This window comes from Pseudophryne corroboree, chromosome 2 (genome assembly GCF_028390025.1).
Source record: "Pseudophryne corroboree isolate aPseCor3 chromosome 2, aPseCor3.hap2, whole genome shotgun sequence".
Classification (NCBI taxonomy): Eukaryota; Metazoa; Chordata; class Amphibia; order Anura; family Myobatrachidae; genus Pseudophryne; species Pseudophryne corroboree.
In genome coordinates, this window is record NC_086445.1 from 577,177,304 (window position 1) to 577,189,474 (window position 12,171).

Below are 12,171 nucleotides of genomic sequence, written 5' to 3' on the forward strand. Positions count from 1 at the left end.
ACAGAAGCCAGAAGTAAGAAGCCGGGTGAGTATTAGAAGAACAGAAGACTTCAGTGACGGCAGAAGACTTCAGTAACGGAGGTACAGCGCAGCGGTCGCACTGCTCTCCATGCTCCCACACACCAACGGCACTTACAGGGTGCAGGGCGCTGGGGGATAGCGCCCTAGGCAGCAAGTTACTAAGGGGATTTTTCACTGGCAAAAGAGGCATATTCGGTGCCTGGGCACAGTGTACGATACCCCCGCCAGTATAATTTTTTTTAAATTTAAGCGGGACTACAGCGCGCCGGGAAGGGGCGGGGCTTAGCCGCACAGCTTACCAGCGCCATTTTATCTCTTCACAGACCGCAGCAGAGACGCTGGCCCGGGCTTCCACTCTCCTTACAAGTATCTGGGGAGCAAAACGGGGGGGGGGGGGGGGGGGGGGGTGCTATATATGTGTAAATTACAGCGCAGCCATCATATATTATTTCTTTAGTAGTATATGGGCGCTGGGGTGTGAGCTGGCATACTCCCTCTGTGTTCTCTCTACAGGCTTCCCTGTGGGTCTGTCCCCTATTTGGCCGGTGTGAGAGTGGGTGTGTCGGCACTGCGTGTCGACATGTCTGAGGCTGAGTGTTCCTCCCCGGAGGAAGTTACTGGGAGCACGGAGAAAGATTTGGGAATGACTCTGTCGGCACAGCCGACTGCTGATTGCCTTCAATGTACTCAACATATTTACCCAAACGTGGCATTATTGTCTAAGAGGCTGGATAAATCTGATTCTCAGACTCAAACATGGAGAAAATCCATGGAGGACGCTTTGTCTCAGGTACAGACCCCCCCAGGGTCACAAAAACGTTCATTTACCCAGATGGCAGATACAGATACCGACACACTCTGATTTCAGTGTCGACTTCAATGAGGCCAGTTTACATCCGAAAGTTGTTAAGAGCATTCAGTACATGATTGTGGCTATTAAAGATGTTTTACCTATTTCTGAGGAACCTCCGGTTCCATATACAAGGGTTTGTTTATTTAAAGGGAAAAAGCCTGAGGTGAAGTTTCCCCCCTCTCATGAACTGAACGCTCTTTGTGAAAAGGCTTGGGAGTCGCCTGACAAAAGGTGGCAGATTCCCAAGAGAATTTTTATGGCATATCCTTTCCCCTCTGACGACAGGGAGAAATGGGAGTCGTCACCCAACGTGGACAAGGCTCTGTCCCACCTGTCTAAGAAGGTGGCGCTTCCGTCTCCTGACACGGCTGCCCTCAAGGATCCGGCGGATCGCAAGCAGGAGACTACGTTGAAGGCCATTTTCGTTACTACTGGTGCACTACTCAGGCCTGCTGTGGCGTCTGCGTGGGTGAGTAGTGCTATTGCTAAGTGGGCTGATAATTTAGCTTCTGATATGGATACCCTTGATAAGGATAACATTCTTTTGACTCTTGGTTATATCAAGGATGCTGCAGATTACCTAAAGGATGCGGCGAGGGATATTGGCCTCTTGGGATCAAAGGCCAATGCCATGGCGGTCTCAGCCAGGAGGGCGCTGTGGATTCATCAATGGAATGCAGATGCCGACTCCAAGAAAGCTATGGAAGCTCTCCCTTTTAAAGGTAGTGTCTTGTTTGGTGACGGCCTTGCTGACCTGGTGTCTACCGCTACTGCGGGTAAGTCATCTTTTCTTCCTTATGTTCCCGCACAACAGAAAAAGGCGCCCCATTCTCGGATGCAGTCCTTTCGGCCTCATAAATACAAAAAAGGAAGGGGTTCGTCCTTCCTCGCTTCAAAGGGTAGAGGAAGGGGAAAAAGGTTGCCTGCTGTGTCTGGCGCCCAGGACCAAAAGTCCTCCCCCGCCTCTGCCAAGTCCACCACATGACGCTGGGGCTTCCCTACGGGAGTCCGTGCCGGTGGGGGGCCGTCTCCGAATCTTCAGTCAGGTCTGGTTTCAATCGACCCAGGATGCTTGGGTCTTAGACATAGTGTCCCAAGGGTACAAACTGGAGTTTCAGGAGATGCCTCCCCCCCCCACCGGTTTTTCAAATCTGCCTTGCCAGTTTCTCTTCCAGAAAGAGAAGTAGTAAACGCTGCGATACAAAAGCTGTGTCAACAGAGGGTCAATGTCCCGGCTCCCCCGTCCCAACGGGGGGAAGGGTTCTATTCGAGCCTCTTTGTCGTGCCGAAGCCGGACGGCTCGGTCAGACCGATTCTGAACCTAAAATCCCTCAATCCATACTTGAAAACTTTCAAGTTCAAGATGGAATCTCTTCGAGCTGTGATTTCCAGCTTAGAAGGGGGGGATTTTATGGCATCAGTCGACATAAAGGATGCCTACTTACATGTCCCAATATATCCTCCTCATCAAACCTTCCTAAGATTTGCGGTGCAGGATTGTCATTACCAATTTCAGACGTTGCCGTTTGGGCTTTCCACGGCCCCAAGGGTCTTAACCAAGGTCATGGCGGAAATGATGGTACTTCCTACGCAAGCAGGGTGTCACAATTATCCCGTACTTGGACGATCTCCTGATAAAGGCGTGATCAAAAGAGCAGTTGCTAAGAAGCGTGGAACTCTCCCTGATGGTTCTGCAACATCATGGTTGGATTCTCAATTTGCCAAAGTCTCAGTTGATTCCGACAACTCGGCTGGCCTTCTTGGGCATGATCCTAGACACGGAACTGCGGAGAGTTTCTTCCGGCGGAAAAAACTCTGGAAATCCAGACCATGGTCAAGGAGATTCTGAAACCGGCAAGAGTGTCGATTGATCAATGCACTCGAGTACTAGGGAAGATGGTTGCGGCTTACGAAGCCATTCCGTTTGGCAGGTGTCATGCCCGGGTGTTACAGTGGGATCTTCTGAACAAATGGTCCGGGTCTCACCTGCACATGCACCGGAAAATAAGTCTATCTTCCAGGACCAGAATTTCTCTCCTGTGGTGGCTGCAAAGTTCTCACCTTTTAGAGGGACGCAGATTCGGAATCCAGGATTAGGTCCTGCTGACCACGGATGCAAGTCTCCGAGGCTGGGGTGCAGTCACACAAGGAAGAAGTTTCCAGGAAAAATGGTCAAGCCAGGAATCTTGTCTCCACATAAATGTTCTGGAGTTTAGAGCCATTTACAACGGCCTTCTGCAAGCGAAGAAACTTCTTCAAGGTCTACCTGTCCTGATCCAGTCGGACAACATAACAGCGGTGGCGTACGTAGACCGCCAGCGCGGAACAAAGAGCAGAGCGGCAATGGCGGAGGCCACAAGAGTTCTCTGCTGGGCGGAACAGCATGTGAGCGCTCCTTCAGCAGTTTTCCTTCCGGGCGTGGACAACTGGGAAGCAGACTTTCTCAGCAGACACGATCTCCATCCAGGAGAGTGGGCCCTTCATCCAGATGTGTTTGCAGAAGTAACAACTGGTGCACTACTACAAATAGACATGATGGCGTCTCGCCTCAACAAGAAGCTTCCAAGGTATTGTTCCAAGTCAAGTGACCCCCAAGCCAGTGCAGTGGACGCCCTGGTAACTCCGTGGGTGTTTCAGTTGGTATATGTATTCCCTCCACTTCCTCTCATTCCAAAAGTGCTGAGGATCATAAGACGAACAAGGGTTCCAGATTGGCCACGGAGGGCCTGGTATCCGGATCTTCAGGAATTGCTCATAGAAGTTCCTTGGCCGCTTCCTCTAAGAGAGGACCTGTTACTGCAGGGGCCATGCATGTTTCCGGACTTACCGCGGCTACGTTTGACGGCGTGGAGGTTGAACGCCAAATCCTAGCTCGTAAAGGTATTCCCGGGGAAGTCATCCCCACTCTCCTTAAAACTAGGAAGGAGGTCACGGCAAAACCTTATCACCGTATTTGGAGAAAATGTGTCGTGGTGTGAAACCAACACAGCTCCTGCGGAGGAATTTCACTTGGGTCGTTTCCTCCATTTTTTGCAGGCAGGCGTGGATGCAGGCCTGAAATTGGGTTCCATCAAAGTGCAGATTTCGGCTTTATCTATTTTCTTTCAAAAAGAATTGGCCGCCCTTCCTGAGGTTCAGACTTTCGTGAAGGGAGTGCTGCATATCCATCCTCCATTTGTGCCACCCGTGGCACCGTGGGATCTTGAAGTGGTGTTACAGTTTCTTATGTCTCACTGGTTTGAACCTTTGCGAAAGGTTGAGTTAAAGTTTCTCACTTGGAAAGTGGTCATGCTTTTGGCTTTGGCGTCTGCCAGACGAGTGTCAGAATTGGCGGCTTTGTCTCACAAGAGCCCATATTTGATTTTTCATGTGGATAGAGCGGAATTGAGGACTCGTCAACAATTTCTGCCGAAGGTGGTGTCTTCGTTTCACATCAACCTATTGTGGTGCCTGTGGCTATGGATGCCGTGACGGTGCCAAGATCTCTTGATGTCGTGAGAGCTTTGAAAATTTATGTCGCCAGAGCGGCTCTTGTTAGGAAAACGGCGGCTCTGTTTGTTTTGTATGCTTCCAACAAGATTGGAAATCCTGCTTCCAAGCAGACTATTGCACGCTGGATTTGTAATACGATTCAACACGCTCATTCTACGGCTGGATTGCCAATGCCGAAGTCAGTGAAGGCCCATTCTACCAGGATGGTGGGCTCATCTTGGCGGCTGCCCGAGGGGTCTCGGCACTTCAACTTTGCCGAGCAGCTACGTGGTCGGGTTCAAACACTTTTGCTAAGTTCTACAAGTTTGATACCCTAGCTGATGGTTCCGGTATGAATGGTCGACCATGTTATGGTCGACAGTCATTAGGTCGACATGGACACATGGTCGACATGGACACATGGTCGACACATGAAAAGGTCGACATGAGTTTTTTTTTTTACTTTTTTGTGTAGTTTTTTGCGTAAAGTGACTGGGAACCCCAATTGGTGCACCGCGTCCCCTCGCAAGGCTCGCTTCGCTCGCCATGCTTCGGGCATTGTGCCTTCGCTACGCTACCGCTTCGCTCAGCACAGATTACCGTTCCAATCGTAGTCCACGTGGATCGTAAAGTATGGAAAAGTTCCCCAAAAGAAAAAAAAAGTTAAAAAACTCATGTCGGCCTTTTCATGTGTCGACCATTTTCATGTGTCGACCATGTCAATGTCGACCAGTAGTGGTCGACCTAATGACTGTCGACCATAACATGGTCGACCATGTGAACGGATACCCTGGCTGATGAGGACCTTTATGTTTGCTCAATCGGTGCTGCAGAGTCGTCCGCACTCTCCCGCCCTGTCTGGAGCTTTGGTATAGACCCCATGGTCCTTTTGAAGTCCCCAGCATCCTCTAGGACGTAAGAGAAAATAGGATTTTAATACCTACCGGTAAATCCTTTTCTCCTAGTCCGTAGAGGATGCTGGGCGCCCATCCCAGTGCGGACTGTTACTTGCAGTTGTATTGGTACTTGTTGTTTTCGGTTACACGAAGGTTGTGTATCAGTTATATCCAGCTTGTTGCTGTTGTTAGTTCATACTGTTATCTGGTATTCCTGCTAATCCAGTTGTACGGTGTGTTTGTGGTGTGAGCTGGTATGTATCTCACCCTTAGTTTAACAAAAATCCTTTCCTCGAAATGTCCGTCTCCCCTGGGCACAGTTCCTATAACTGAGGTCTGGAGGAGGGGCATAGAGCGAGGAGCCAGTTCACACCCAGTCAGTCCACACCCAGTCAGTCTTTTCAGTGTGCCCATGTCTCCTGCGGATCCCGTCTATACCCCATGGTCCTTTTGGAGTCCCCAGCATCCTCTACGGATTAGGAGAAAAGGATTTACCGGTAGGTATTAAAATCCTATTTTTTTTTTTTATGCCTTTACTCTCCTCGTACATAAAGGACAGTAATTTGGGGCTATTACATTTTTTTGGGGTATAAGCGCCAACACACTTACACAACCTAAAAAAAATTTAATTTTGGTGTCAGGCCTACAGGGAAACAGTATGTAATGATGGTGCACAGGGTCTGACATTCATAATACAGATGCCAGGATCCCAGTGTGTGAAATCCCAACAGGGGTGAGTAGAGGGTATTTCCCCCCTGTCCCCTTTGTTTCGGCACCCTAGCCTCCCCCTTAGTTCCTGACCCTCCTCCCCGCTGCCTAGACCCAACCGTCCCTGTATCGCAGCCTGACCCTGTTCTCCCCCCGAGGGTGCCTGACCCCCACTCCCCTCAGCCTAACCCTAACCCCCATGTGGTGCCTAAACCTAACCCCCCATCCCTTCCCATTCCTAAACCTAACCCGCCGGCTGTTATTTCTGTTGGTATTCCAGGTCGGTGTCTCCTGCCCCTTTCAGAGTTCCAGTGTCGGGATTTCTGTGGGTGTCGGGATCCCGGCATCAGTATTTTGAGTGCCAGGATGCCAACAGCCGGCATCTTCACCGCAATGTGCCTACAATACCTCCTGTGTAGTCTGTGTGTCATTTTTTTTTTAAATATAAATAGATAGTAGCTCAGTTTGCAAATCTGGATGTTAGACTAGAGGAAACCTTTTACTTTCTGCATGCTGGGCATTGCATTATTATTGTCCTTTATTTATAGCTGTACAATATGTAGAGGACAACAGACCGGGTCCTGCAGGACACACTGTGAGTCAGAGTCCTGTGTGTGCTTCAGCCAATACTGAATGGCCCTGTCATTCACCTCCTTTCCCCCAGTACTGCCCAACATACTTTCTGCCCCAAACCAACTCCTTGCCCCGAGTACTGCCCCAACTGCTGATCTACCTTAACCCCTTCCCTACCTCATCTTTTCCCCCAGTATTGGCTCTCCCTAACCCCCTCCTTGACACCAGCACTGCCCAAACTGCTATCAACCCTTACTCCCTTCCTACCCACAGCACTGCCCCTAACCCTCTCCTTGTCCCCCAGCACTGTCCTATCTGCTTTCTGCCCTCATCCCCATAATATGTGATGGGACCCAGAAATAGTGGAGTAGGACCCCAATTTTTTCAAGTGAGGCGTCAATGGGACCCACAAATTCTTTCGCTCCGCGCGATCACTGCTTAAGTATTCTACGTGTCATTTTAGACAGTGTTAGGAACAAGTGTACCGCTATATGAATATTTAGTACAAGTATTATGTGATATACATCCAGCGTTTACTGTGCATTGTTATATCTGTATACATACATACATATCTATATGTAGATTTACTAGTCCAGTGCAGTCTTATTGTTTATATGTAATAATTTCTGCATTGTACCTGTGACTGTGTGTGCCTATAGCTGCTCTGTGGATTCTATTCTGTGTATCACACGTATTGCTATGACTATATTCTGTACCCTGGGGGTCTAAGTGCGTTAGGGTCTCATTTCAAATATAGTGTTCCACAGGATATACTGGTTTTTGTATTTTTCACTGTGTTTCAGTACCCTCACACCACTTAAATCCTCTGTTTTGTGCTTTCCATTTGCTATCACATAATACAGGTTGTTGTTTTTTTGCAGGTATTGTGTTTGTCTGGCTATATTGTACTGCTGCGCCCTAAAGCTACATTCCCAATAATGTCTGCTGCTCAGGGCGGGAAAGCCGCAGACGCACCTGCATCATGCAGTGCTGGCGCTACAGATTTATCTGAGGAAAAGGTTTCAGCTGAGGGTTCAGGTACTGCGTGCCCTGCACCTTCCAGTCAGTTTGCAGCACCTGTGGCAAATCAAGACCCACCTTGGGCTGCTTTTTTAAATATGCTGTCGACGCTTCTAAAGCGGCTTACACCCCCTGTGGGACCTCTTGTGCCATTGCAGCCACATATTGTCCCTGTAGTCAACCCGCCTTGGGCGCATTCTCTGTCTACCCAGTTACAACAATTAAATTAGTCTTTGGTTAGACAAAAACCTACCCCTCGCCCTGCTGGGGCCAAGGGGTCATCTAAGAGGGCCATTTCTTCCTCACAATCCACTAATATTTTGGATGATTCTTCCGATGAGGATGGGGATTATACTGATCAGACAGACACTGATACAGTTGTTTCTGATGAGCAATCTGCAACTCAAGTTGATGTTCCTGACCTAGTGGAGGCTGTCAAGTTGATTCTCCATATTGATGATGATGATGTTGAGCCCACCGCTACGTCTAAGAAACATGATAAGTTTAAACGTCAGAAGGTTGCTAAAGTAGTTTTACTGCATTCTGATCTTTTAATTGACATACGTCAGGAATCCTGTCCAAAAAGATGCTAGCTCGTTACCTAATCCCTGCGGAGTTGAGTAACAAGTGGGAAACTCCACCACCAGTGGACTCTCATGTCGCCATCTAGTGGTATCTTCTACTCTACATATCACCACTGTCACCTCACTGAAGGAACCGACGGATAAGCGTGTGGAGGGATGCCTGAGGTCTATTTACACACTTACTGGTGCTGTGCATAGACCCACTATGGCAGCCTCCTGGGCTGCAAAGGCTATTGAAGCATGGGTTCAGGCAATTGAGGATGAGCTACCTCTAAATTTTTCTGACACTGCCAGACAATATCTGTCGTAAATTACCACAGCCTCTCACTATATTCAGGAGGCGGCCTCTGATGCCGGTGTAATGGCGGCCAAGGCGTCTACTACGTCTATCCTGGCTCGCCGGATTTTGTGGTTAAGGTCCTGGACTCCAAAAAGACCTTGGAGGTTCTCCTTTTTAAGGGACACATACTATTTGGAGAGGATCTGAACAAGATCGTGACCGACTGACTGTGCAGCAGCTAAAACTGCATTTCTCCCAAGTACAAATCCTTCTGCTCCGAAGGCTGAGGGTACCACTTTTCGTTCCTTTCGGCCTCCAGGTAAAGCAAAGGGTCGGGTGTACCCGAGACAGGCTTGTACTTCCAAAACCTCCAAGCCCAAGTCTAAGCAATCTTGGGCCGCCCGTCAGCCTGCTTCCAAACAAGACAAGCCTGCGGCATGACTGGGTGGGTCTCCCCCTGGGGGGACCTCAGGGTGGGAGGCCGACTTCTGCAGTTCGCCCAGGCCTGGTTAAAGACCACTTCAGACGCCTGGCTGCGGGAAGTTGTCTGCCACGGGTACGCAATCTCCTTCAAGAGACGTCCCCCTCACCAGTTCTGCTCGACGAATTCGCTGAATGCACAGACTTTACACTTGGTTGTACAATCACTCCTAGATACTGGAGTGATTGTGACGATTCCTCTGTCTCAAAGAGGCAGGGGCTACTAATACACCCTGTTTCTAGTCCTGAAACCAAATGGGTTCTCCCGGCCTATACTCAACCTCAAATCTTTAAACAAATTTGTGAGGGTATCCAAATTCCGTATGGAAACTCTGCATTCTATTGTACTGGCCATGGAACCCAAGGACTATATGGTATCCCTGGACATACAAGATGCTTACCTACACATTCCTATTGCCATGACGCATCAGCAATATCTGCAGTAGCTATTGGCATCCTACATTATCAATTCCAGGCCTTGCCTTTCGGACTGGCCACAGCTCTTCGGATCTTCACCAAGGTCATGGCAGTCATGCGGCTCTTCTCCGCCGTCAGGGTGTCGGGATCATGCTGTATCTGAACGACTTTCTGATCCTGGTGAACTCCCCAGAGGTTCTCCTCAGTCATCTGGAACTGACGGTCCAATTCCTACAAGCCCACTGGTGGCTCATCAACTGGAAGAAGTCCTCGCTGGTCCCTGCTCAGAGCATGGTGCACCTGGGGGCATTGTTGGACACCCACAACCAACGATTGTTCTTGTCTCCAGAGAAGGCCCTGAAACTTAAGGACAGGATCAGATATTTCCTCTCTCGCCAGAGTGTCTGTGCACTCTGCGATGCAAGTACTAGGCCTCACGGTGTCGGCATTCGACATGGTAGAGTACGCTCAATTTTATTCCCGCCCTTTGCAGAGGTTAATACTTTTCAAATGGGATGGCCTGCCTCACCGGATCAGGTCTCAAATGATCTCCTTGACTCCGGAGGTTCGTCTGTCACTGAGCTGGTGGCTACAGGACCAACAGTTGAGTAGGGGCCGTCCCTTCTGGATCTCCAACTGGGTCCTCCTGACAACGGACGCCAGTCTGCAAGGTTGGGGCGCGGTGTTGGAGCAACATTCCCTCCAGGGTCGGTGGACCAGGGGGGATTCTCTCCTCCCGATCAACATGCGTTGACACTGGCCTTGCATCTAGTACAGAACAGGCCTGTTCAAGTACAATCAGACAACGCCACCACGGTGGCGTACATAAATCATCAAGGCGACACTCGAAGCCGCATGGCAATGATGGAAGTGTCAAAAATCCTTCAATGGGCAGAACGCCATCTGCCAGCTATATCAGCACTGTCCTCAACTGGGAAGCGGAGTTCCTCAGTCGTCAGGACATGTACACCAGAGAGTGGAGTCTTCATCCTGAAGTCTTTCAACTCCTAGTGGACAAGTGGGGCCTACCAGATGTAGACATGATGGCATCTCGACACAATCACAAGGTTCCGGTATACGGAGCAAGGACAAGGGATCCTCAAGCAGCGTTCTTGGATGCCCTGGCAATTCCATGGAACTTTCGGCTGCCATACATGTTCCCTCCAGTGTCACTCCTGCCCAGGGTAATACGGAAGTTCAAGCGAGAATGAGTCCTACTACTTCTAAGCGCTCCAGCGTGGCCCAGACGGCATTGGTTCTCAAACCTGCAGGGTCTCTCTATAGAGCGCCCTCTTTTACTTCCTCAACGCCCAGACCTCCTCATTCAGGGCCCTTGTGTCAACCTGGACCTGGCCATACTGGCTCTGACGGCGTGGCTCTTGAAGCATCACTCCTGAGAGCAAAAGGATTCTCTGGGACGATCATTCAAACTATATTGAAAGCCTGTAAACCAGCTTCAGCTCAGATTTATTACATGGTCTGGAATTCTTACTTCACATGGTGTGCTGCTAAGAATTATGATGCATATACTTTCAAAACTTCCAGACTTTTGGCTTTTCTTCAACAAGGCCTAGATTTGTGCCTCCGTCTGGCCTCACTCATTGTTCATATATCTACCTTGTCGGTGTGGTTTCAGAGAAAAATTGCGTCTCTTCCTGACGTTCACACTTTCACTCAGGGTGTCCTATGGATTCAGCCTCCCTATGTCCGTCCGGTGGCTCCATGAGATCTGTTTGTCGTCTTGAATGCTTTGCAAGAGTCTCCATTTGAACCTCTTGAGTCTGTGGCCCTTAAGTGCCTTACGCTTAAGGTAGTGTTTCTATTGGCTATTGCCTCTTCTTGAAGGGTGTCTGACTTAGGTGCTTTCTCCTGTCGTCCATCCTTTCTGATTTTTTACTGTGACCGGGCAGTTCTTCGAACTCGCCCTGGTTATTTACGTAAGGTGGTATCATCTTTTCACCTTAACCAGGAGATTGTGGTTCCGGCCTTCATCTCTTCTGGTTTGTCCTCCAAAGAAAGATATTTGGAGGTGGTACGGGCTCTCCGTATTTATGTGGAAAAGACTGCCTCTATCAGGAGGTCAGATTCTCTTTTTGTACTTTTTGGTTTTCACAAACGTGGCTGGCCTGCGAATAAGCAAACCTTGGCCAGATGGATTAGAATGTTAATTGCACCAGTTTATGCGCAGGCTGGGCTCCCAGCTCCTGCTGCTATCAAAGCCCATTCTACTCTGTCTGTTGGACCTTCTTGGGTGGCCCGCCGTGGCACGTCCCTAGAATAATTGTGCAAGGCGGCTATGTGGTCCTCAGTGAACACGTACATAAGGTTCTAAGCCTTTGATACTTCCGCCTCCCATGATGCTTCCTTTGTACGCCGGGTTCTTGTGCCCGCTACAGTGCGTCCCCTCCCATGAGGAACTGCTTTAAGACATCCCTGATGTTATTCCCTGTGGAATACCAGTGTACCCCGCTGCAGAAAAGGAGATTTATGGTAGACTTACCATTGTTAAATATATTTCTGCGAGGTACACTGGATTCCACAGAGCGCCCACCCTGACACACTTAGCTTCTTTGGGTTTGTATGGCATTAGCCGCTAGTCCCTTGTCCTGTCGTGAGAATGTGGGTCTATGTGACTAACATCTACCGTCGCTCTTACCTGCTACTGCATTGGACTGGTTAACAAAACTGAGCTCCAGTGCCTGGAGGCGAGGCTATAAAGGAGGCGGTGCTGTGCATCCTGGGAACAGTCAAAGCTTTAGCTTGTTGGTGCCTCAAATCAAGATCCAACTCTACTTCCCGATGTTATTCCCTGTGGAATCCAGTGTACCTGCAGAAAGTGATTTAACAATGGTAAGTCTACCATAAATC

General features: G+C 49.3%; 1 protein-coding gene across 2 annotated transcripts in view; it reads left to right on the forward strand.

The window, feature by feature from the left end:
- LOC135036672 (protein argonaute-3) overlaps positions 1-12,171 on the forward strand; it is a 239,215-nt gene that overhangs the window by 51,802 nt on the left and 175,242 nt on the right. The gene's annotated exons all lie outside the window — the stretch shown is intronic.